The sequence below is a fragment of the Nyctereutes procyonoides genome, unplaced genomic scaffold (genome assembly GCF_905146905.1).
Source record: "Nyctereutes procyonoides isolate TBG_1078 unplaced genomic scaffold, NYPRO_anot_genome, whole genome shotgun sequence".
Classification (NCBI taxonomy): domain Eukaryota; kingdom Metazoa; phylum Chordata; class Mammalia; order Carnivora; family Canidae; genus Nyctereutes; species Nyctereutes procyonoides.
The window spans coordinates 7,521,476-7,544,345 of NW_026575117.1; positions in this window are offsets into that span (position 1 = coordinate 7,521,476).

Sequence of the window (22,870 nt, forward strand, 5' to 3'; positions counted from 1 at the left end):
ACCCACGTGCCCCTTGATATACTTGCTAGTGCTCTTTAATAATTTTAAAGGTGTGTTCAGCTTGTCTCCCTAATTATCTTGCAAACTCTAGAGGCAGATTCTATGTTCTATACATATTCTGAGTCACTGCCAAGCCCTTAATTAATATTTGAAGAATAATTTTGGATAAAATTGTCTAGATCTCACTTTTTTCAGAGTTTTTTTTATAATACTGAGTTTTATTATCTACCAATAACTTGTGTTTTCATTTACTTGTGTCTTCTTTTATAGTTTTCATACAATTTTATACTTTGATTGAAAATCTGTATATTTCCTTAATTTTAATTCCAATATACTTAGCATGCAGTGTGATATTAGTTTCAGGTATACAGTTTAGTGATTGAACTGTCTATATATTACTCAGTGCTTCTTCCCCTTTGCCTATTTCTCTCATCCATTGTCAGAGATTATTTTAAAAACATAAACTTGCCTGCATATTAGATTTTTATAAGCTTGTATGTCAATTCCCTTATTTACATTTCACAACAACACTGTGAAGATGAGAACATTTTATCATATTCACTTTACAGATGACTAATATGAGTATCCAAGAATTTAAGTGTTACGACTATGAAGGGTCAGAATTTGAACCCGGGTCTTCTGACTCCAAAATTAAGCATTTTTCTGAATTCAGTTGAAGTGTATGCTCAATTTAGATCGGATCAAAGAACTGACAGTCATTTTTTTAATACATTTTCTTTTTGTTTCCTGTTGGAGATGCCAGTGCAGGGAGTTAAAACAGGCTTGTTCAGAAGGGGATGGAAATCAGGATTTAAATGAGAAAGCAGTACAGATACATACAGTTGGACTATGTCATCTGAGCCCTCTTGAACCTCGAGCCACACTACCCACAGGACTGGTGGCAAGAATTTTCTTTCCTCTTGGACACTCTTGCAGAGGAGTTGAGCCTTAATAGGATAGTCAAGCAGGGGAGGATTTTTTTTAATGACTTAAAAGAATAGAAACAAAGGGGAAAAAAACATAAGAAAATAAACAAAATTTCATTAACTATTTCAAATGCTTATTGGGGGGAAGGTTATTTTCCAAGCATTTGGGAAAAAAAAGCTTCTGAAACGCAAACATTTATTGTACAGATTCGGTATTGAAATAAAAAAAGACATTCAGTCTTGGTTTTCTATGTCCAATAAAGATGGACACCAGTGTTCGTTTTTATTTTCCAATTTGGAATATCCTGGAGTGACAATTAGGGACATGTCCTTACTGTTATGACCTTGCTCTTTGATTGCAGCATGGTCCTGGCCTCCAGGCTACCACTGTTCTTTTTTGAGAGTTTGTTTCCTGGAGAGTCAGAAACTTGAGAGCAGAATGTGAGGCGATGGCAGGTATCTGCAGAGCGTTGGATCAATGAGTTCTTTCCAAAGCAAAAGGCAGAGCATGAAAAAGCACATCCTCAGGGGAAAGGATGGAGGATGCAGTGAGTGAGCAGAGATCCAAGGAGATGAAGAGAGGACGAGTTCCTGGAACCCAGAGAGAAAATTGTGTGGCAAAGGCTGCGCGATCTGAGCATGGGGCTTTCTTCTTAGGAATCAGTCAGGACACCGCAGGACTCCACAGGTGCACTTACCCTGTCTCTCCCCACCTCCCTCCTATTCCATGCTTGCATTTCCATTGATGGGACTCAACCAGGAGTCTGAAAAGCCTTTTGATGCCGTCTGTACAGGTCAAGATCCCAGGACATGAGGCAGGGTGGAGAGGGTGGTGTGGATGGGGAGGAAGTAGGGGACGGGGGCGGGGGTGGGGTGGGGAGAATGGCGCACAAATGGCCTGCAGAACATTAGGGAATCTTTGTCACAGGTGAGCATACTTCCTGGCCTCCCCCCACCCTGATCATGGAGCACAAGACTGAATGCTCAGCAATGTCCTATTCTCTTTGGATGCATGTCTTGGGTATGCAGGGAGTTCTTTATCTGCAATTTGTTTCCTGGGAGAATGGGTCTGCCTTAGAGTTAGGGGAAGAAAATGTGCTAAATACTGAAATCTCTGCCCTGTAGGTCTCTGTGGTTTCTAATAAGTCCTGCCAGGGGTCATGAACCTGGAAGAAGAAGAAATGAAAGTGGTGTCTGTCTTGTGGTCAGATGAAATGCTCCATCACTTCTTTGCCCCCGAAAGTGTTCTTCTGTCTAAAGAACCCATCATGCCCCGGCTCTGTCTTGCCTCCTTGCCCTTTCTCCATCTCTTTGTATTTCTCTTGGTCCTTGTTTTCTCCCGTTTTTTCCTCCCTTGCTGTCCCCTGGAGAACAACGTTAGCCTGCTCAGTTGGGTTCCCAGACAACTGCAGCTCTTCCAGTGTGGGCCAGGTTTGCTTATTGTCTGCCAGGCATTTCCTCTTTGTCGTTTCTGTCATATGGACAAAATGTCTGCTATCTACTGCTTTTGGAGGTGGAGTGGGACTTTAGGTTCCCATCACTAGGGAAGAGAACTCCTTGGGGTATAGTGATTTAGTTCTGGTCACCTACGGTAGTTAAGGGATGGAGCAGTTCTCATACTTTCCAAAACAATGTCTTTGAAACATGAGGTAAATTTCTCCCTTGCTCCAATTCTCCTTGGGGACGGTGATTTCTCTTCAGTCCTTGCTCACCTTCTCCTTTCCCTCACATTGGGGTCTGAGGTGAAACTTTTGGAGTAGGGAAGACAAATATCTGGTATATTATTGCCACTGTCTGTTCTATGCCTCTGGAGTCATTGCTAATTTTAGAAGACGTTTGTAGGTTGCCTTTTCAGTATCGACTCCAAACATCTCCATCCTAACAGCCCTACCTATGTGGTTCTGGGATAGCTAATCCCACATATTGCTCCAGGTGTGTGCTATGTGACCTAGGCTAAGCATTTTTTATTATATTCCATTGGTTCAGAGTATGTGCTCTGTACTAGTTCAAGTGTAGTGGGTCTCAGGACCACAGATGGAAATGCTGGGATAAAGATGATGCAGTTTTAACCTGATGAATATGAATGAGGAAGCAGGGACCTCTGGCTGCCATTGTGGGATCACAAGGAAAGCCAAGATCAAGATTAAGTTGGCCTAGTAGAAGGCAGAATTTAGACAAAACAAGATTGGCAACACTGTGCAGTTGTTGCTGGATTAGTTTCACCTGAAGTCAGCACTTTTCATTAACATGAAGCAATTTTTCATGTTGATATGTTGATTAAACTAGTTTGCTCAGGTTTTCTGTTACTTGCAACCAGAGGTACAGTGATATGCTTATTAATTGTGGTATCTTTTTTTGCTGGAGAGAGAGCCTCAGAATTTTTTGAAATAAAGCAATCCAAGGGTCTTCCATTTATTTAATTATAGTTGGTGGATGAGACACTTAAATTAGTAACTCTCAAAATATTTGACTTCTGCCTTGTTAAGGGAACTAAAAGAAACACTCCCCAGAAAAATAACTCTTATGGCAAAGTGACATTACTGTACGAGCACATGTAGGGGGCATTATATGGAAATATGCTTTACAATAGCACAATGGAAGACATTTCTTTTTTGAAATATCCTTGTTACGTTTTGTTATTGACATTATGCTGGCCTCATAAAATTAGTAGAGTGTCCTTTCCTTTTTTATTCTCTGAGATATTTTTAATATGTTTTTTGTTATTTCTTTTCAAATGTTTGGATGGATTCATTGTTGAAGACTTCTGGGCCTAGATTTTTTTTTTTTAAGATTTTGTTTATTTATTTTATTTTAGAAAGAGAAGGGGGAAAGACTCTCAGACTGTGCTGAGTGTGGAGTTTGACTTGGAGGCTCAATCTTACAACCCTGAGATCATGACCTGAGTCGAAACCAAGAGCCAGATGCTTAACTGACTGAGCCACCCAAGTGCCCCGGGCCTAGATTTTTTGGGGAAAGATTTTAAATTCATAGGTTCATTTTAAAAAGTTGATGTGTGACTAGTTAAATTTTCTTTCTTTTTTTTTCTTGTATTAGTTCTTATGAGTTGGACTTTTTAAGGAATTCATCCATTTTATCTAAATTCTTATTTTTCTGGTATAAAGCTTATAACATCTCATTATTAACTATATGTAACTCATTAATCTTTGCTTTCATATTTATTACTTTGAATTATTTTTTCTTTTGGTTTACCTGTTCTTTTTCTAGTTTTAACTTATTGTTCTTTTTTTTATTGCTATTGATGTTTAGCTATGCATTTCTTCTGTTCACTCCTTTAATGCATTCCTACTTTGATATGTAGTGTTTCTATAATAATAATTTTTCAGAAATTCTATAGTTTCTGTTTATATTTTCTCTTTTTCCAAGAATTGTTTGCTAGAAGATCTTTTAATTTCCAGATTGTAAGGCGTTTTTGTGGATATTAATATTATCGTCTACCTTTTTTTGCATTGTGACCAGAGAGTACTGTTTTGCAATATTTCTGCTGTGTGGAACCTGCTGAATTTTCTTTGAGTTGAAGTATATGATTAATTTTTGTTTCAGGTACACGTGAGCAGAGGTATACTCTTTATTATCAAAATAAAGTGTTCAATATATGTCTAAAAGATCCGCCTTATGTTGTTTACATATTTTATAACCTTAACATTTTGATCTATTTGACTTGCATACACTGAGAATGATGTTTCAGAGTGTTTCCATTTATTTCCCCTTGCATCTCTCATAATTTTTATTTTATATAGGTGGCTATTGGGTTATTGGGTGCCTAGATATTAACAACTTTAATTTCATGGTGGAATGTGGCTTTCAACATTACAGAAAACATTTTAACATTATAGAGCATTAACATTACATAAGACATTATAAAACACTTTTAGAAGTTAGAAAAAAACATTCTTTTTCTCATGGAATGCATTCTGTCTTGAAGTCTACTTTGCTATCAGGATCATGACCTCTGCTCTTGGGGTGCCCGGGTAGCTCAGTTGGTTAAGCCTCTGACTCTTGATTTCAGCTCAGGTCATGATCTCAGGCTAGTGAGATCGAGTCCCAGATCAGGCTCTGCACAGGGTGTGGAGCCTGCTTAAGATTCTCACACTCCCTCTTCTTCTGCCCCTACCCCTGCTACTGCTTGCACTTGTGCTCCTCACCCCTCAAAAAAAAGGGGGGGGGGAATTGTAACCTCTGCCTTTTTTTTACCTGGAAATTTCTGGCCATCCTTTTATTCTGAGCCATTTTCAATCATAGCGTTTTAAGTGTGTCTCTTGTATATAGTATAAAGTTAGAGTTTGCTTTATATGCCAATTTAAATACCTTTTTTAATTAATAGGTAATTTAATCCCACTTACATTTATTGATATGATGGCAATGTTCCATCACAATTCTACCCTGATATATTTTATACATATATTATGTTCTGATTATTATGTGTGTTATTCTACATTTACTGTGTTTCTCTGTTTGTATACCCTCTTTGGGTTTTTTTTAAAAAATTATTTTGGTATTGAGGGAAGGTTCTTATCTTTATTCTAGTGGTTTAGTGTTAATACATTTTATAGTGCCCTTAAATCCCTTTTATTTTTATTTAACTTTTAGTATTTGTCAGTTTTAAGTGGTGAAAGTTGACTCCCACCTATTACCTACGCAACAGTTAATAATCCTATGCCCTTTTCTCCCTTCTCCTACTTTTTACTTGCCTTCTTTTGAGGTTGTCAGCACATCTAGGATTTGCATATTATGACTGAGCCCATGACTTGCTCTCTTTCTATTCCTACCTTTACAGTTGATTATGCAGAATGCTCACCACTAGTCCTTTAAGAAGTCTGCTCCATCATTTTGGGATTAGAGGAAGCTTATCTTCTACCAGATTTCTTAGAAAAGGCATGTGTGTAGAGTATTTCCTTAGTTCTGGCACATTCAAACCCTTTTCCTTGGCCTTGAAACTTGAAAATCAGCTGGTTTGGGCATTATGTCCTTGTTTACACTTTCTCAAAGTTTCCTAAAAATATTGTTCTGCTGTTGTCTTGCTTTGTAAGTTGTTTTTGTGAAGTTTGGTGCCAATCTAATTTTTTTTTTTTTTTTGGCTGTCAAAGTTATTTCCTCTTTTGGCAGGAGGCCCTTTCAGGTCTAATGTTTAATGAATGTGTGTCTCACAGTTGAAAATTCTGGGTCAACTTTCCTTGTGGCTGGTGGGCCCTTTCAGTGTGTAGATTCTAGTCTTTTAAAAAATTTTTAATGGAAAGACTTGTTGGATTATCATCTCAAATATTAATTTTCTTTGTTTATAAAATTGTTTTTCAAAAAATCAAGAAAATAAATGATCAACTTCCTTTTCCTATCTTCCTTTTCCCTGACTTTCTTTTGACCCTTGACACTGCTTCCATGTCCCATTTTCATCCTATAGTTGTTTTGTACCTTTCTTCAATGCTTTTTACAAAGTATTTATTCAAAACTATCCTGGGTATCATATAATTTCACCTTCCTTTCTGATGTGAGGTTGGTTTTTTCCCCCTCTATTTCTTTTCTGAGTTCATTATCTACACAGTGGTTTGGATGCAGAAATCCTGGATGTTGTAGATTCTTCAACTCTATTCTAATTCCATGCCCTTATGAAGCTAGTGAAAGCCTCATTGAAAGGTTTTTAATTTGCTGGGTGTGAAAGGATGATTTCTTCCAATAATAGTATCTATTTTATAGTGTTGTTATAAACATTAAATGAGTTAGTAATTGTAAAGCACTTAGGACAGATGTTGGCAAACTTTTTCTGGAAGGTGCCAGATAGTAAATATGTTGGGCTTTGTGGGCCATATGGTTTCTGTCACAACTATTTTAGTATGAAAGCCGCCATAAACATTATGTAAATAAATGTGTATGTATTTGAAAAATTCAATTTTCCACCTCTTATGTGTCTCCTTTACTACTCACACACAATACTTCACTTCTGACACTTCTGGTTGCCAAATGTGTGGGCTTGGTGTAGGAGAACCTACACCAAGCAATTCTCCATGACACCAGCTGGGTGTTCTACAATTTAACTCTGTTCTGACACTGTCTACTTAGAATAGCATTATAACCCACAGATCAAGAGTTCAGTCCCACAAGCTGTCCCCCTTCACCTCAGATGCCATTTGCAAGATATGGTTGTCACCTATGTTTCTGACTGAGTGCCTGTAAGTCTGAGGTTCCCAAGACCTCCTCCTCAGGTTTGATTGCTAGAATGGCTCATAGAACCCAGGAAAACTGTAATTTAATGTTTACCAGTTTATTTATTAAAAATATGATAAAGAACACAGATGAACATCCAAATGGAAGAGATGCATAGGGCAAGTTGTGTGGGAAGGGGTACAGGGCTTTCATGCCATCTCTGGGCACATCACCCTCCCTACACCTCCATCTGTTCACCAGCTTGGAAGATCCCAAAATCCATGCTATTAGGATTTTTATGGAGGCTTCCTCACTCGGTTTCTAGCCCTTCTTTCCTGTTTGGAGAAGTGGAGCTGAGAATTCCAAGCTTCTAATCATGGCTTTGTGCTTCTGGTGACCGTCCCTGATCCAGGAACCTTCCAGGAGCCACCTCATTGGAACAAAAGATGCTCCTTGTGCTCTTATTGCTTAGGAATTTATAAGCGTTTGGAGAGCCCGTGTCAGGGACGGGGTCAATGATCAAATATTAGAGAAAGAAATGCTCCTAGTGTTCTTATCATTTAGGAAATTACAAGGGTTTTAGGAGCTCTTTGCCAGGGACTGGAGATAGAGACCAGTATCCACATTTTCTATTGTCTTGAACCTTGTGATTGTGTTCCAATAAAACTTTATTTATGAAAATGGGCAGCAGCTTGGATGTGGCCACAGTTTGCTGGCCTCTGGCTTAGAGCAAAACTTGACACATAGGGAGTGATATACAAGTGTTGATAAATGAAGTGAACTAAATAAGCTCCATGTGAAAGAGTTTCTTTTAAAAGATGATTATCAAACACACTTGTGTAGCAGCTTTGATCCTAGGGTAAATACAGTGAAGTCTGGCTAAACATATGCAGGTACACAAATATACACACACACACACACTTAGGTACCCTTACACAGATCTCACCTCACCCCCCATCTCCAACAATTTATCATACTGTGGTTCATTGGCCCTGTTTAATTCATTTCTCACTGAGTCTCCCTTGCCACCCAGGACATGATGAATTATACTCCCCATGACTTTCCTCAGAGTACTTAAGGAATGCAAACTAGTTTTAGTGGGATGTAAGCACATATTGAATCACTGTATAAAAATCACGTCACTTCCCAAAGGCAAATACTCATGATGTCTTGATTAAGTTCTGCTTTGGATTAACTACTTGATTCTCTTTTTTGTCATTAATAAAGATAACAGAGATTTGCTCATATATTTTAATCTGTGTAATTTTTTTAAATGTGTAAATGTGTCAAAGTATCTTCTGATAAATGATCATTTTGTAGCTTCATGTTGGATGACGACTTTTGGTTAGGTTCCACCTGAATTCTGTTTAGAATCTTCCTTTAAGCAGATGCCTGGGTGGCTCAGTGGATTGAGTGTCTGACTCTTGATTTCAGCTCATATCATGATCTCTAAGTCCTGGGATCCAGGCCTGTGTTGGAGTTTGCACTCAGCATGGAGTCTACTGGAGGATTCTCTTTCCCTTTTCCTCTGACACTCCCTGCACTTTCTCTACCTCTCAATGGCTAAATAAGTCTTTTAAAAAAGAGAAATTCTCTTTTGGGTTATGCATCACTGTACAGGGCAGTGTGGTGAGTAAAGAAGAATGAATAAGTCTCCAGGGCAGAGGCTCACAGACTGCAGGAATACATGCCAGCACAAACTTGCACCATTAATTCTAAAATAGGGTGGCAGAGATTCAGGAAGAGGCACAGTGGGAGATCTGGGGAGGAGAGATTGCTCCCCCCGTGTTTGTACTGCACCAGGTACTGTATCATATGCAGGTGGAGTTTGATTAATTCTTTCGGGTGATGATCATGACAGTGATGATGAAGATGCTGATGGCAATGAAGAGTAATTATGTTTCTCAGATGAATGAATCTCAAATAGGGAGAAGAGGCTGATCTGGGCCATATGACGAGTTTTGGCTGCCTAGGGACTTGAACTCCTGAGTTTCCTGAGCTGCCAGCTGATTTGAGAAGTCCCACCTGCCTAAGGAATATCTTTGCTTCCCTGGTTGCAATCTCAGGCAGGCTCTGACACAGCTAGAAAATTTGCTGACTGTAATCGGAGAGTCAACCAGCTGTTCTTAAAGCAAGCAGAGTGTTTATGTGCTCTCCTGGTCAAGTCAGACTCAATGTTGAAGACGAAGTAGTTCATTCCGTAATAGCTGAGTTGCTTTTTTTTCCTCCCAAATCCAAAGGCAAAATTAAAGCAATACAACATTTTTGCCAGTTAGATTCTGTTTTGAAAAGATGAATCACCTCATGTTTGTACTCGAAGACATCTAGTTAGGTGCAAGATGATTTGCAGACTAATTTTGTACAGGAATCACCTTTTGACAGCAGATCAATATCAATATATGTGTTTGCTCTGGGGAGGAGGAAAAAGCACACATCTTGCTGGTCAGGAGAACACTTGAGTTGCTGCTTCTCAAACAGATGTTGTGATGTTTTCACATGAGCCAAAGGTCATATACAATGACATTTAAAAAGCTAACAAACAAAATCTCCATGTTTTGAGTAAAACTCAGTCAGATTCTAAAAAGAGTAAAAGTTCTAAAAAGTTTTACTTTCCCTTTAATTAATTTCAAATCGAGTGAGATTGCAGGTTTAAGCCTGTTTGAAACTCCTTACTTTCTGGATTTCCCTCCTCTCTATTTTTCTTGTTCTAGACAAAGGAGTCTAGGGGCAGGGAAGGAGAACAGAAGGAATATCTAAAGAATCAGGAGCAGTATCAAGGACACGAAATGACCTTCAGAAGTGTGGATCACTCACTGATTTATTTAGCTCTGTTGGTGGTGGGGACAATGCATGATAGAATTTTCTGTACACAAGAATCTTTCAATGGAAGCATTTTCAGTGCAAGCTATGGGTATGAATGATTGGTAGAGGTTTTTATTTAACTTTAGATAAAAATGGAAGCAAATAAAATTGTTTCTATCCATGTTTGTTATGAGAGAGGGAACAGTTTGGGCCAATTAAAATATTGGATTTTTTAAATTGAAGGGCCAGGTATAAATAATAGCGCAAATTCAAAGAAAGAGATTATGTTCAAAGGGTTCTTAACTCTCTTACTTTTTTGTTCTCTTTTGTTTCAGAGGGCTGGATGGAATAGGGAAGGAATGAAGATTTGCAATGTTTCTTTTTCTTTTTTAAGATTCTATTTATTTGACAGAGAGAGATAGAGAGAGAGAACATGAGCAGGGGGAGAGGGGAAGCAGGCTCCCCGCTGAGTAGGGAGCCGGATGTGGGACTCAATCCCAGGACCCCAACACCAGGTCCTGAGCCCAAGGCAGATGTTTAGCCAACTGAGCCACCCAGGTACCCTGTAATGTTTCTTTTTCATGTTTCCTCTCATTTGCTATTATTTTCATAGATCTGCAAGTTCTCTGAAATAGTTTGTCTTTCCTATTACACATGCAAAAATATTGCTGTATTATTATTTACTATTTTAAACTATTTCTACACTAATATCTTGAATCCCTCCTATTTACTTTGTTGAGTACCATTTGTTACACACGGAGAGCTTTCTGGAGGTGCTGAACACTGTGACCTAACTGTCCTCCATGTCTAACTAATGTCAGACCTATGTTGTTAACTTCAGCCTCAGGGTGTCCTCTGAAGAGTACGACATACCACAGCATTCTCCATGCTGTCATAAAATGTGACTCAGCCATCCTGAAACCAGCCATGTTACAAACCCTTAAACGGGTTGAAGATGAACATCGATCCATCCTCAAAAATGATTGGAAATAGAACTAGCAGCAAGATAAGTTCGTGTGGCTTTTATCTCTCATGTCCTTGGAGCTGTGCCTACTCCCAGGGTGTAATGCTTGGAGGCTTGTGTTCATGCTGTCCAAGTTGGCATTCCCCAAAGAATATGAGTCTAGGGCAGGTGCCCGGCACTTATTCCAAAGGTGAAGCTCTCTCAGTACACCAGCCCCCTCCTATTTCTATTTTGTGATTCCACAGAGGCTTTTTCTCTATCTAGAAGCCCCTAGAAACTTCTTTTGGGGATTGGTCAGTCAGCATTTGCCCTAATGGGCAAAAGGAGAAGTTGTCTCTTCCCTTTGCTGCTGCCTCTTATGAGATCAGTTGGCCTGAGTAGTTGAGTGGATGAGATCCTGAAGATTACTAGATTCCATGATGGCCTTTAGACTGGAATGGCCACGAGGCAGGGGGTGGCGTGGGGTGGTCCACCAACTTACCTAATGTAGTTCTGGAGGTTCCAGCCGGAGACTGTTTTGGATTCTCCAGATCACCTCTCTCCTTCATTTCTAGAGGTAATTGCAGTGGACTGGGAGCCACAAGTGACTGCCTTCCTGGCCTCTCATTTACTCTGACTCTTCTCATCATCGAATTAATCATAGTTCATGAGGCAATTGTTTAAATCACAGGGAACATTTGGAATGTGGAGCAGAATGCCTGGGAGAAAGGTTGAAGCATGGAGAGAAGAACAAAAGAATTCAGAAAGCTGGGTCTCTTCGGGTCAGAGTCATTACATGACTCTTTAGCAAGGACGGCTGGATCTGGCCAAAGGAAGCTGAGCAAATGCCAAGGGGATGGGCAGGAAGAGATAGAGCCTTCAAGGACAGTTTGAGTACCAGTCTGAGTCAGAACTGCAGCAGCCCCAGAGCCACATATGCAGATGTTTGATGATTAGTGTAAATTATTTTAAATTGTAAGTTGACTTTTTTTTTTTCAACATTGTTTGGCTTCGGTAGCAGTGGTAGTCAGGAGGATGTATGTGATACTGTGATACATCATGAAGACCTAGAGTAACATTTTTCAGAATACCTTTCGAGGAACACTAATTCAGTGGGAAGTCTTACTAGGCAGTAAGAGAAAAAAGAAAGAAATTCTTTATTGAAATTATTTTGGGAAATTCTGGCTTAAAATTAAACACCTTAGTGCTTCTTGAAACTCTTAATATACTTTTATGCAACGTGAATCTGTGAGCTTGGTGTATAAGACACAGGATTTCCCCAGCTTATTTGAGCATAAAACTGTTTACAATGGGCAATTGCAAACAAATAGTCTTCTGGGGAACAGATTTTGGGGAATGCTGGTTCAGGACATGCAATACTGTCTCCAAAGGCTGGCCAAAGGGAGGCACAGTTCTAATTTCATGATACTTTAGCCAGTGAAGAAGGGGGTAAAGAAAGGCACAAAAATGGTTGTTTAATCAACTTCAGCATTTTTCCCAAACCGGAGTTCAGCACTGGTGTTTAAAAGAAAGCATGTAAATTATAAGAAAAACGCAGTGATACAGTGTATGAAAGTGGTGTTCAATTGTTCTCTGTGCCTAAGAAAAGAAATAATAAATTCTAAACCCAGCATTTTTGAATTCTGGGAGGGTTAAGATTTTGGTCCTCTTATTAAGGGATTATTTATTAGTTATTTCTGGGAGATATTTTCTACAAGTTGTGAGGACTGGGTGCACTTAGGATAGAGGGAAGGAGATTGAAAGAGTCAGTGTGGGTGTAAGAAGCCCCAAAGAGCTGTGCATCTAGCTGAAAATATAATTGGTCGTGGTATTGCTGGAATGCAGGCTGAGGGGGTCCTGGAATGGTGAGCTTGTTTGGAGCAGTTTCCTAGTACCAGGAGAATATAATTGGCATAGATGAATGGAAAGACAGGAAAAATATGGTCAATTATTTTCACATCTTGAGTTTTGAAGTTTATTGACAAATGCTTAGTTTCTTATTTGAAATCTCTACCTTTTGCCCTGCCTTGATTCTCTAATTGGAACTTCACCAATTAGTTCACTAATCGCATTTTTTGGCCAATGCTTGTGACCTTGGGGTGCCACTCATTCTGTTTATAACTCAGTTTCTTTGTCTAGAGTGGGAATAATAATTTAACCTGTTTTACTTCTCTCCTATAGCGAATTAAGTCACTCATTAATTCAACAAATATTTATGGAGACCCTACCTTGTACTGGGCACTTTTCCAGGCATGGGGTTGGCGGACGGGGGAAACACCATTGAACCAAACAAAGTTTAATGTTCTTGTAAAATATTAATAAATAAATAAACCTATATATAATATCATATAGTGATTAGTGGTACAAAGAAAAATAAAATGGCATAAATTAGACAGGTAAGAAGTTCAGGAATGGCGTCTTTGAGGATGTGACTTTTTTTTTTTTATTTTATAAATTAATTTTTATTGGTGTTCAATTTACCCACATACAGAATAACACCCAGTGCTCATCCCGTCAAGTGTACCCCTCAGTGCCCGTCACCCATTCACCCCCACCCCCCGCCCTCCTCCCCCTCCACCACCCCTAGTTCATTTCCCAGAGTTAGAAGTCTTTATGTTCTGTCTCCCTTTCTGATATTTCTCACACATTTCTTCTCCCTTCCCTTATATTCCCTTTCACTATTATTCATATTCCCCAAATGAATGAGGACATACACTGTTTGTCCTTCTCCGGTTACTGTGGCCAAGTTCAAAAAGGGTGTTGCCTGAGTTCTCCTCTGGGATTTTGATGGAATCTTGTCTCACATTTAGATCTTTCATCTATTTTGAGTTTATCTTTGTGTATGGTGCAAGAGAGTGGTCCAGTTTCATTCTTCTGCATGTGGATGTCCAATTTTCCCAGCACCATTTATTGAAGAGACTGTCTTTCTTCCAGTGGATCGTCTTTCCTCCTTTATCGTATATTAGTTGAGCATAAAGTTCAGGGTCCACTTCTGGGTTCTCTGTTCTGTTCCATTGATCTATATGTCTGTTTTTGTGCCAGTACCACACTGTCTTGATGAACACAGCTTTGTAGTACAACCTGAAATCTGGCATTGTGATGCCCCCAGATATGGTTTTCTTTTTTAAAATTCCCCTGGCTGTTTGGGGTCTTTTCTGATTCCACACAAGTCTTAAAATAATTTGTTCTAAGTCTCTGAAGAAAGTCCATGGTATTTTGATAGGGATTGCATTATACATGTAAATTGCCCTGGGTAACATTGACATTTTCACAATATTAATTCTGCCAATCCATGAGCATGGAATATTTTTCCATCTCTTTGTGTCTTCCTCAATTTCTTTCAGAAGTGTTCTATAGTTTTTAGGGTATATTTTGAGAACCATTTGAATGGTAAATGGTTCTCCACCCTTTTATTTTCAGGTTGTAGGTGTCCTTCTGTCTAAAATGAGTCTCTTGTAGACAGCAAATAGATGGGTCCTGCTTTTTTATCCAGTCTGAAACCCTGCGCCTTTTGATGGGGTCATTAAGCCCGTTCACGTTCAGAGTTACTATTGACAGATATGAGTTTAGTGTCATCATGATATCTATTTAGTCCTTGTTTTTGTGGATTGTTCCACTGAACTTCTTAAAGGGGAATTTTAAGAGTCCCCCTTAAAATTTCTTGCAGAGCTGGTTTGGAGGTCATATATTCTTTCAGTTCCTGCCTGTCTTGGAAGCTCTTTATCTCTCCTTCCATTTTGAATGAGAGCCTTGCTGGATAAAGTATTCTTGGTTGCATGTTCTTCTCATTTAGGACCCTGAATATGTCCTGCCAGCCCTTTCTGGCCTGCCAGGTCTCTGTGGAGAGGTCTGCTGTTACCCTAATATTCCTCCCCATGAAAGTCAGGGACTTCTTGTCTCTTGCTGCTTTAAGGATCTTCTCTTTATCTTTGGAATTTGCAAGCTTCACTATTAGATGTCGAGGTGTTGAACGGTTTTTATTGATTTTAGGGGGGATCTCTCTATTTCCTGGATCTGAATGCCTGTTTCCCTTCCCAGATTGGGAAAGTTTTCAGCTAGGATTTGTTCAAATACATATTCTGGCCCTCTGTCCCTTTCGGCGCCCTCGGGAACCCCAATTAAACGTAGGTTTTTCTTCCTTAGACTGTCACTTATTTCCCTTAATCTGTCTTCATGGTCCCTTAATTGTTTGTCTCTTTTTTCCTCAGTTTCCCTCTTTGCCGTTAACTTGTCTTCTATGTCACTCACTCGTTCTTCCACCTCGTTGACCCTCGTCGTTAGGACTTCTAGTTTGGATTGCATCTCATTCAATTGATTTTTAATTTCTGCCTGATTGGATCTAAATTCTGCAGTCATGAAGTCTCGTGAGGCCTTAATGCTTTTTTCTAGAGCCACCAGTAGCTGTAGAATAGTGCTTCTGAATTGGCTTTCTGACATTGAAGTGTAATCCAGATTTTGTAACTCTGTGGGAGCGAGGGCTGTTTCTGATTCTTTCTTTTGAGTTGAGGTTTTCCTTCTAGTCATTTTGCTCAGTGCAGAGTGGCCAAAAACAAGTTGTATTGGAACACGGGGGAGTATCACTGGTCCGTCTAGCTGGTCTTCTGGGGGAGGGGCCTGCTGTGCTGATTTTCAGGTGTTAGCACTTGGGGGAGCTGCTCTGCCCCTGCCTGCTGCAGGGCTCAGCGGGGGTTGTTTACCCCGTGGGGCCCCAGGAGGAACAGCAGCAGTTGCTATGGCAGCTCTGGAAGCCTGGATTTAGCCTCCGCAGGAACTACGGGGCTGGGGCTCTCGGTTCTCCGTCTGCAGGGCCTGGAGGCTCCGGGGCGGGGCCGCTGATCTGCTCAGCTCGGGGCAGGAGCGTCCTTGCTGTCCCGGGCCCTCCCGGCCTCTGCCTGTCCAGGGGGAGGCCGGATCCTGGGCTGTGTCCCGGCGCCCTGTGCTCCGGGGCCTGCGCTGTTGGATTCGCGCTCCCGCCCCGCAGCCCCCTCCGCGGAGCCGCTCCCGAGCCCCTCCGAGCTGCTCCGGCCCCGCCGTGCGCGCTGCAGCCCTTAGGGAGCTCGGCGCACTCTCCCGGGGCGCAGGTGTCTGTTAGTGTCCCAGGGAGCCCGAGGGCATCCCCGCCCTCCTGGGTCCTGCTCCGACTCCCTGCGAGCCCCTTTCCGCCCGCCCGGGAAGGTTGGTGCAGCTCCTGCTCCTCCGGGACGGGGCTCTCCTGTCCTGGGGACACTCGCCCCGGCCTCAGCCCGGCTCCTCGCGGGGCCCCTCCCCCTCGGAGGCCTTTTGTTCCTTTATTTCTTTTTCCCCGTCTTCCTACCTTGATGGAAGCGCGAACTCTTCTCACTGCAGCATTCCAGCTGGTCTCTCTTTACATCTCAGGCTGAATTCGTAAATTTTCAGGATGGTTTGAAGGTTATCTAGGTAATTTGGTGGGGACAGGTGATTTGGGGACCCTGCTCTTCCGCCATCTTGCCCCTCCCCCCTCGCTTCGAGGATGTGACTTTTGAGTATAAACTTAAATGAGGTAAGAGATTAAGCCAATGAATGTGTTGGAAGAAAGAAGAAAGAAGAAAGAAGAAGAAGAAGAAGAAAAAGCAGCGGGTATAAAAGCCTGAGGTGTGAATGTGCTTGCCAGGATGAGAAAACTCTGTAACAACAAACAGTAACAGCATCCACCATATGTCATTGGTTTAATACAATAAGAGCTGGTCTTTCATTTCCAGCAGAGTCTAGCAGGCATCGGTGGCTATGGGAGTTCTGTTCCACCTCGTTGCTCAGGAATACATGCTCCTCTGGGTCTAATCATGGCTCCCAAAGTCGCCAAAGGACCATCTCTAGCCCAATGTGAGGAGGGTGCAAGGAATGAACATGGGAAGAACATGGGTGCAAGGAATCGGGGAAATCAAATCAAAACCACAATGAGATACCACCTCACAGTGGTCAGAATGGCTAAAATCACTCAGATGGTTTTCAGGACTAATTAAGACCATTTGACTATTAATGCTGTGGTGTTATGGGATGTTGGTGAGGATGCAGAAAAAGGGGAACCCTCTTACACTGCTGGTGGGAATGCAAGGTGGTACAATCACTCTGGAAAACAGTGTGGAGTTTCCTCAAAAAGTTGAAAATAGAGCTGCCCTATGACCCAGCAATTGTACTACTAGGTATTTACCGCAAAGATACAAATGTAGTGATTCAAAGGGGCACCTGCACCCCAATATTTATGGTAGCAATGTCCATAGTAGCCACACTATGGAAAGAGCCCAGAAGTCCATCGATAAATGAATGGATAAAGAAGTGTGGGGTTCTCTCTGTGTCTCTCATGAATAAATGAATAAAATCTTAAAAAAAGAGAAGTGTGGTGTACATATATACAATGGAATATTACTTGGCCATCAGAAGATGAAATCTTACCATATGCAACTAGAGGGTTTTATGCTAAATGCAATAAGTCAATCAGAGAAATACAATTAACATGATCTTACTCATATGTGGAATTTGAGAAATGAAACAGATGAACACAGGGGAAGGGAAGGAAAAATAAAATATGCTGAAAATGGAGAGGGAGGCAAACTATAAGAGACTCTTTTATTTATTTTTATTTTTCTAATGAAATACCATTTATTTTCCTTTCTTTCTTCTTTCTTTCTTTCTTTCTTTCTTTCTTTCTTTCTTTCTTTCTCTTTCTTTCTTTCTTTTTTTAATAAATTTATTTTTTATTGGTGTTCAATTTGCCAACATACAGAATAACACCCAGTGCTCATCCCATCAAGTGCCCCCCTCAGTGCCCGTCACCCAGTCACCCCCACCCTCCGCCCTCCTCCCCTTCCACCACCCCTAGTTCGTTTCCCAGAGTTAGGAGTCTTTATGTTCTCCCTTTCTGATATTTCCCACTCATTTTTTCTACTTTCCCCTTTATTCCCTTTCACTATTTTTTATATTCCCCAAATGAATGAGGCCGTATGTTTGTCCTTCTCCAATTGACTTACTTCACTCAGCATAATACCCTCCAGTTCCATCCACATTGAAGCAAATGGTGGGTATTTGTCGTTTCTTTTTTTTTATATAAATTAATTTTTATTGGTGTTCAATTTACCAACATACAGAATAACACCCAGTGCTCATCCCGTCAAGTGTCCCCCTCCGTGCCCGTCACCCATTCACCCCCACCCCCCGCCCTCCTCCCCTTCCACCACCCCTAGTTCATTTCCCAGAGTTAGGAGTCTGCATGTTCTGTGTCCCTTTCTGATATCTCTAATGGCTGAGTAATATTCCATTGTATACATAAACCACATCTTCTTTATCCATTCATCTTTCGATGGACACCGAGGCTCCTTCCACAGTTTGGCTATTGTGGACATTGCTGCTAGAAACATCAGGGTGCAGGTGTCCCGGCATTTCACTGCATCTGTATCTTTGGGGTAAATCCCCAACAGTGCAATTGCTGGGTCATAGGGCAGGTCTATTTTTACCTCTTTGAGGAACCCCCACACAGTTTTCCAGAGTGGCTGCACCAGTTCACATTCCCACCAAGAGTGCAGGAGGGTTCCCCTTTCTCCACATCCTCTCCAACATTTATTGTTTCCTGCCTTGTTAATTTTCCCCATTCTCACTGGTGTGAGGTGGGATCTCATTGTGGTTTTGATTTGTATTTCCCTGATGGCAAGGGATGCAGAGCATTTTCTCATGTGCTTGTTGGCCATGTCTATGAAGAGACTCTTTTAACTACAGTAAACAAACAGGGTTGCTGGAGGGAGGTGGGTGGGAGGACGGGGTAACTGGGTAATGGGCATTAGGGGGCACGTGATGTAATGAGCAGTGGGTGTTGTATGCAACTGTTCAATCACTGAATTCTACATCCGAAACTAATGATATGATATGTTAAGTAAATTGAATTTGAATAAAAAAATATGGGTTCAGAGAGAATTGCATGAGTGGTTTCAGAGATCAGGTCTGGAGATGGCACGATTACTCCTACCAAGGTTCCCTTGGTCAGAGCTTGTACCCACCATCTCACTCGTATGGGATTTGTAACCTAGCTGTGTACCCTGGGAAAAGAGGAGAAACAGGGGTGTTAGTCAGTACCAGCATTCTCTGCTGCAGCAACTGACCTTCCTGGGTTGGAACACCAATGGAACACCAATGGAACCCTTCCTGGGTTGGAATACCAATCAGGGTTAGAATACTCTGGATGCCGTGGCATTTGTGAGCGAAAGTTGTTGAAAGGATCAAGTAAAAAGGTAAAGCCTAGGAAAATAACTACTGCTGTTTTTCATTGAATTCTTGACTATAAGCCACTGTATTTTGTGTAATGCTAATAGAGAAAAATTTCTTTGAATTAAACAGTGATCCTGCCTTTTCGTCACTTAGAATTTTTGTTTAAAACTTACCAAAAGAATTCTTTTAGTTTTAGACATTTTAAAATTATAAAATTATACATCATTTTTGTACATCCAATAGAATGGAAAATAAAAGCAAAAGAAGTTGGTTAGTGTGACCCTAAAATCTATTCATACAGACTCTTGATTTTTCTGAATTGTTTCTGGTCTGTCATCAGCATCCATGTTTTTCCACTTGCTGCTGTCCTCTGTGCCACCAGGAGCTTTCTTTAAAAAAACAAAACAAAACAAAACAAAAAAAACAAAACTCCCTTCACAGTGTCTCTTCAGTCTTCCTGTGGGTCCCTTCTAGCATTTCTGCATGTTTTGAAACAAGGACTTTTTTGATCTTATAAGACAGTGGCAACCAGAAATTATATTGCTCCTTCAAGTGGTCTTTAAATGTTGTCTTGGCTGAAATGTGTAGTTGTCCAAACGATGTAGTTGTCCAAACAAGCTCCGGGAATAAACAACCAAGTTCATGTGCATGCAGGCGATGATATCTCTGTTATGATGACCATGTGGCCAAGAGAGGTTGTGGGACTTTGTTGATTATCAGATGAATCCTGGTTTAAGAGATGTTAAAATGTGAAAAACACCTCATATCTTGCAGTAAACTAAATAGTGGGTTTAAGATGTAAAGGATGAAGAGATTCCTCCAAGCTATTAAAAACATCAAATACTGACTTAATAGTAAATTTCTAAAGGAGTCATAGCATGGGGTTTGTGGGTGTCACATCTGTGCGTCAGTAATGCAATTGTGCCTAGGACAGAAGAAGCCTGATTCTCATCTCTGTGATTTATCTCACAGACTCAGCATGGAGAAGGGAACACTGTGCGTGTCATCTCCTGCCCTAGCCCACTCCAGGACAGATACTCATGTCTTCTCCCTGGAGCTTCTTAGGGCTTTGGCCAGGCTGGCTTGGGAGCCTTGCCTGCCATTCAGCTCTGATCCACCAGCCTTGTAGCATGGCAGGTGTCGTGCTGCATTTCTGGTGGCCTGGGATGAACCGCTGGTAGTGCTGCTCATGATGCCGTAACCTGCTAAACTGGGCTGTGGGTTCCCATTCTGCAGCACTGGGCTTCTGCTAGCTCCTTACCCAGCCTCAAGTTTCATATTAAGACTATGTTGCTCTGGATCTTGGTCCTATTGACTAGCATTTTACCATTTCACCTGAGTCTTACCAACATCCTTTTTTTCCCCCAAATAAACCCCTTCCTGTTTTCTTTCTTGAAGCTGGCATACTGGCCACTCCCAACTTTTGTTGCATTAGATTGGATTTTGCATGGATGTGGATGCCAGTTAAAGACATCTCTGTACCGACCATTCAGAGGAGTTTATGTGGGAGTCCTGGCTTTCCTTAGCTTTAGTTTTCTTTGGACTCATCTTCCAATGATACCTGCTGCTTCATTCCAACTGAGGGCTGGGGAGGCCTGGAAGGGAAACTCCCCCAAATCAGGAACCAGTGGGGATGAACATGAACAGAGCACACAGGCTTTTGAAAATCTGATACCTTAAAGGATGCCCTTTCCATGGAGAAGACTCACCTGAGGTTTTCAGAGAGTTCTGTCTTAATAAAATAAGTGAATGCCAAGACAGAGATGTCTCAGAGAGTTGGGGACTGACATGTTGAGTGGTGGATGTCTTGTTTGAAGATTTCACAGCCATTGTACATGGATCGCTGAACTGTGGTCCCTAAAACCCATAGTCAGGAGCTGTTAAGATTAAACTATAAACAAGAAGCTGTATTTATAGAATGGATGAGCTTATAAAATCAGATTTCCTCTTTCTTTTTCTGTTCCTTAGATTTTCACTTAAATAAAACTCCTTGGCTTTTATGGGTTTTATTAGCCTTACATTTGTTTAACTTCAAATCACTCAGATGATTTTCAGGAATAATTAAGACAATTTGATTATTAATGCTGTGGTGTTATGGGATTTCTGTTATTTTTCAGAAGATATTTTCCCCCTGCATCTTCACACATCATTGTGTATATGACTATCATTTCTTAGATGTTCATAAAGGTGTTTCAAGATATTTTTAGAGGGGACATTTCTTGCCAAATATCCAAGTAACTCATCAGGAATTGGACAGTATGAGTCATAGCTGGGAGACTCATCACAGCCGATTCTCCGAGCCAGGCGCCAAGCTCCATAGACGCTGGTTTAGATGTTAGTGCACGTGGTACAACCAGGCTCAGTTTCTATCAGAGCTAGAAGGTATTACAATTGGGAAAACTCCAGTAGTTTTTAATATCAGTATATATTTATCCTTCCTTCACGTCAGTGGACTCTCATGTAAAATTTGACTTATCATATATCCAAACATGGAGAGACAGTCTAGCCTTTGACAAATGAGGTCACCTCTTTGGAGTTTAGCTTGTGCCATGAAGAAAGAATGGTGGGACAGAAGGGGAGTAGTATTTCAGCTCTTCTTTGGAGGGGTTTCCTTTTCTCTCTCTCCTTTGGTGGTGAAATTGCCTTTTTTTGTATTTGATTGTATTTTACTTCTCTCTCATTCTGTGGGAAACATCTTGGAAGGCAGCAACTTGCAGCCTCATTCCAGAAACACGAAGGGACACGCTCCTCATGCCAGAGGAAGCTGGGGCTCATCACACCTTCTTCATTTTCAGACTAGACCCTGGGATACATTTCAACGACCTGAGTAAAATTGGCTCCAGTGAGTTCCGAGGGAGCTGTGGTCCTGAAGGGGACCCAGAAGGACACATTGAAGATGGGACTGTGCCTTCAATTCTGTCATGAGAATTGAGGCCAAGGGTGCTGAGAACCCATGGAGGTAAGAAGCAGGTGCCTGCAAACTCGCATGATAAGTGTGTGGACACTCAAGCACCCCTTGGAGCCGAGCTGTCAAGATCAATTACTGAGATTCTGTACACAGAGTGTGAAGATGGAAAATTCCTGTGAGTGCCAAGTGTTATCGGCTTGTATCACAACTTAGATATTTAGTGGAACAGTGGACAGATTAGACATTTTCAGGAAATCTAAGTTTGTTGACTTCTGCTCTCAGGATTTTTTTTATTTTTTTTATTTTTTGTAAGGAGTGCCTGAGGTTTCATTCCACCGAGGCTCAACATCTCCTAATTCTTGGTAGCTATTTTTTTTGTTGTTGTTGTTGTTATTGCTTTTCAATCTTTCTCTTGCCGATATTGTACATTACTTTGGCTTTTGTCCTTACTCCACATGTTTCAGATTCAAGCCAGTGCTGTATTTTACAACACAACTGGAATCCCCTGTTTGGGTAAGTGGAAAGAGTAAGTGATGCTGTGGGCAGATCTCAGAAACTGTGACAAACTCTTCCCTTCAGAATAGGACCCTCTTCCCCATCCCAACACCACATGTTTGGATGAAATCAGCTCATCACATCCACACGATTCCGTTGCTGGTGTTGGGATGGGGAAAAATATGTGTGGATGTGGTGAGCTGATGTCATCCAAACATGTGCGAGAAAAATGGTCATGCCCCATAGGTACGCCCCCTTTCTCAACAAGTGCATAGTAAGTACTTTCTTCAAGAACACCTTTCATTTTCTCTTCTCTGTAAGCAGCACATGTTTATTAAGCTCTGCAAAGATCTTCATAGGTTCTAGTGAGGCAAAAATGAGTACGACACATTTCCTGTTCTTAAGGGGCTTGTCTGAGTGGAAAGA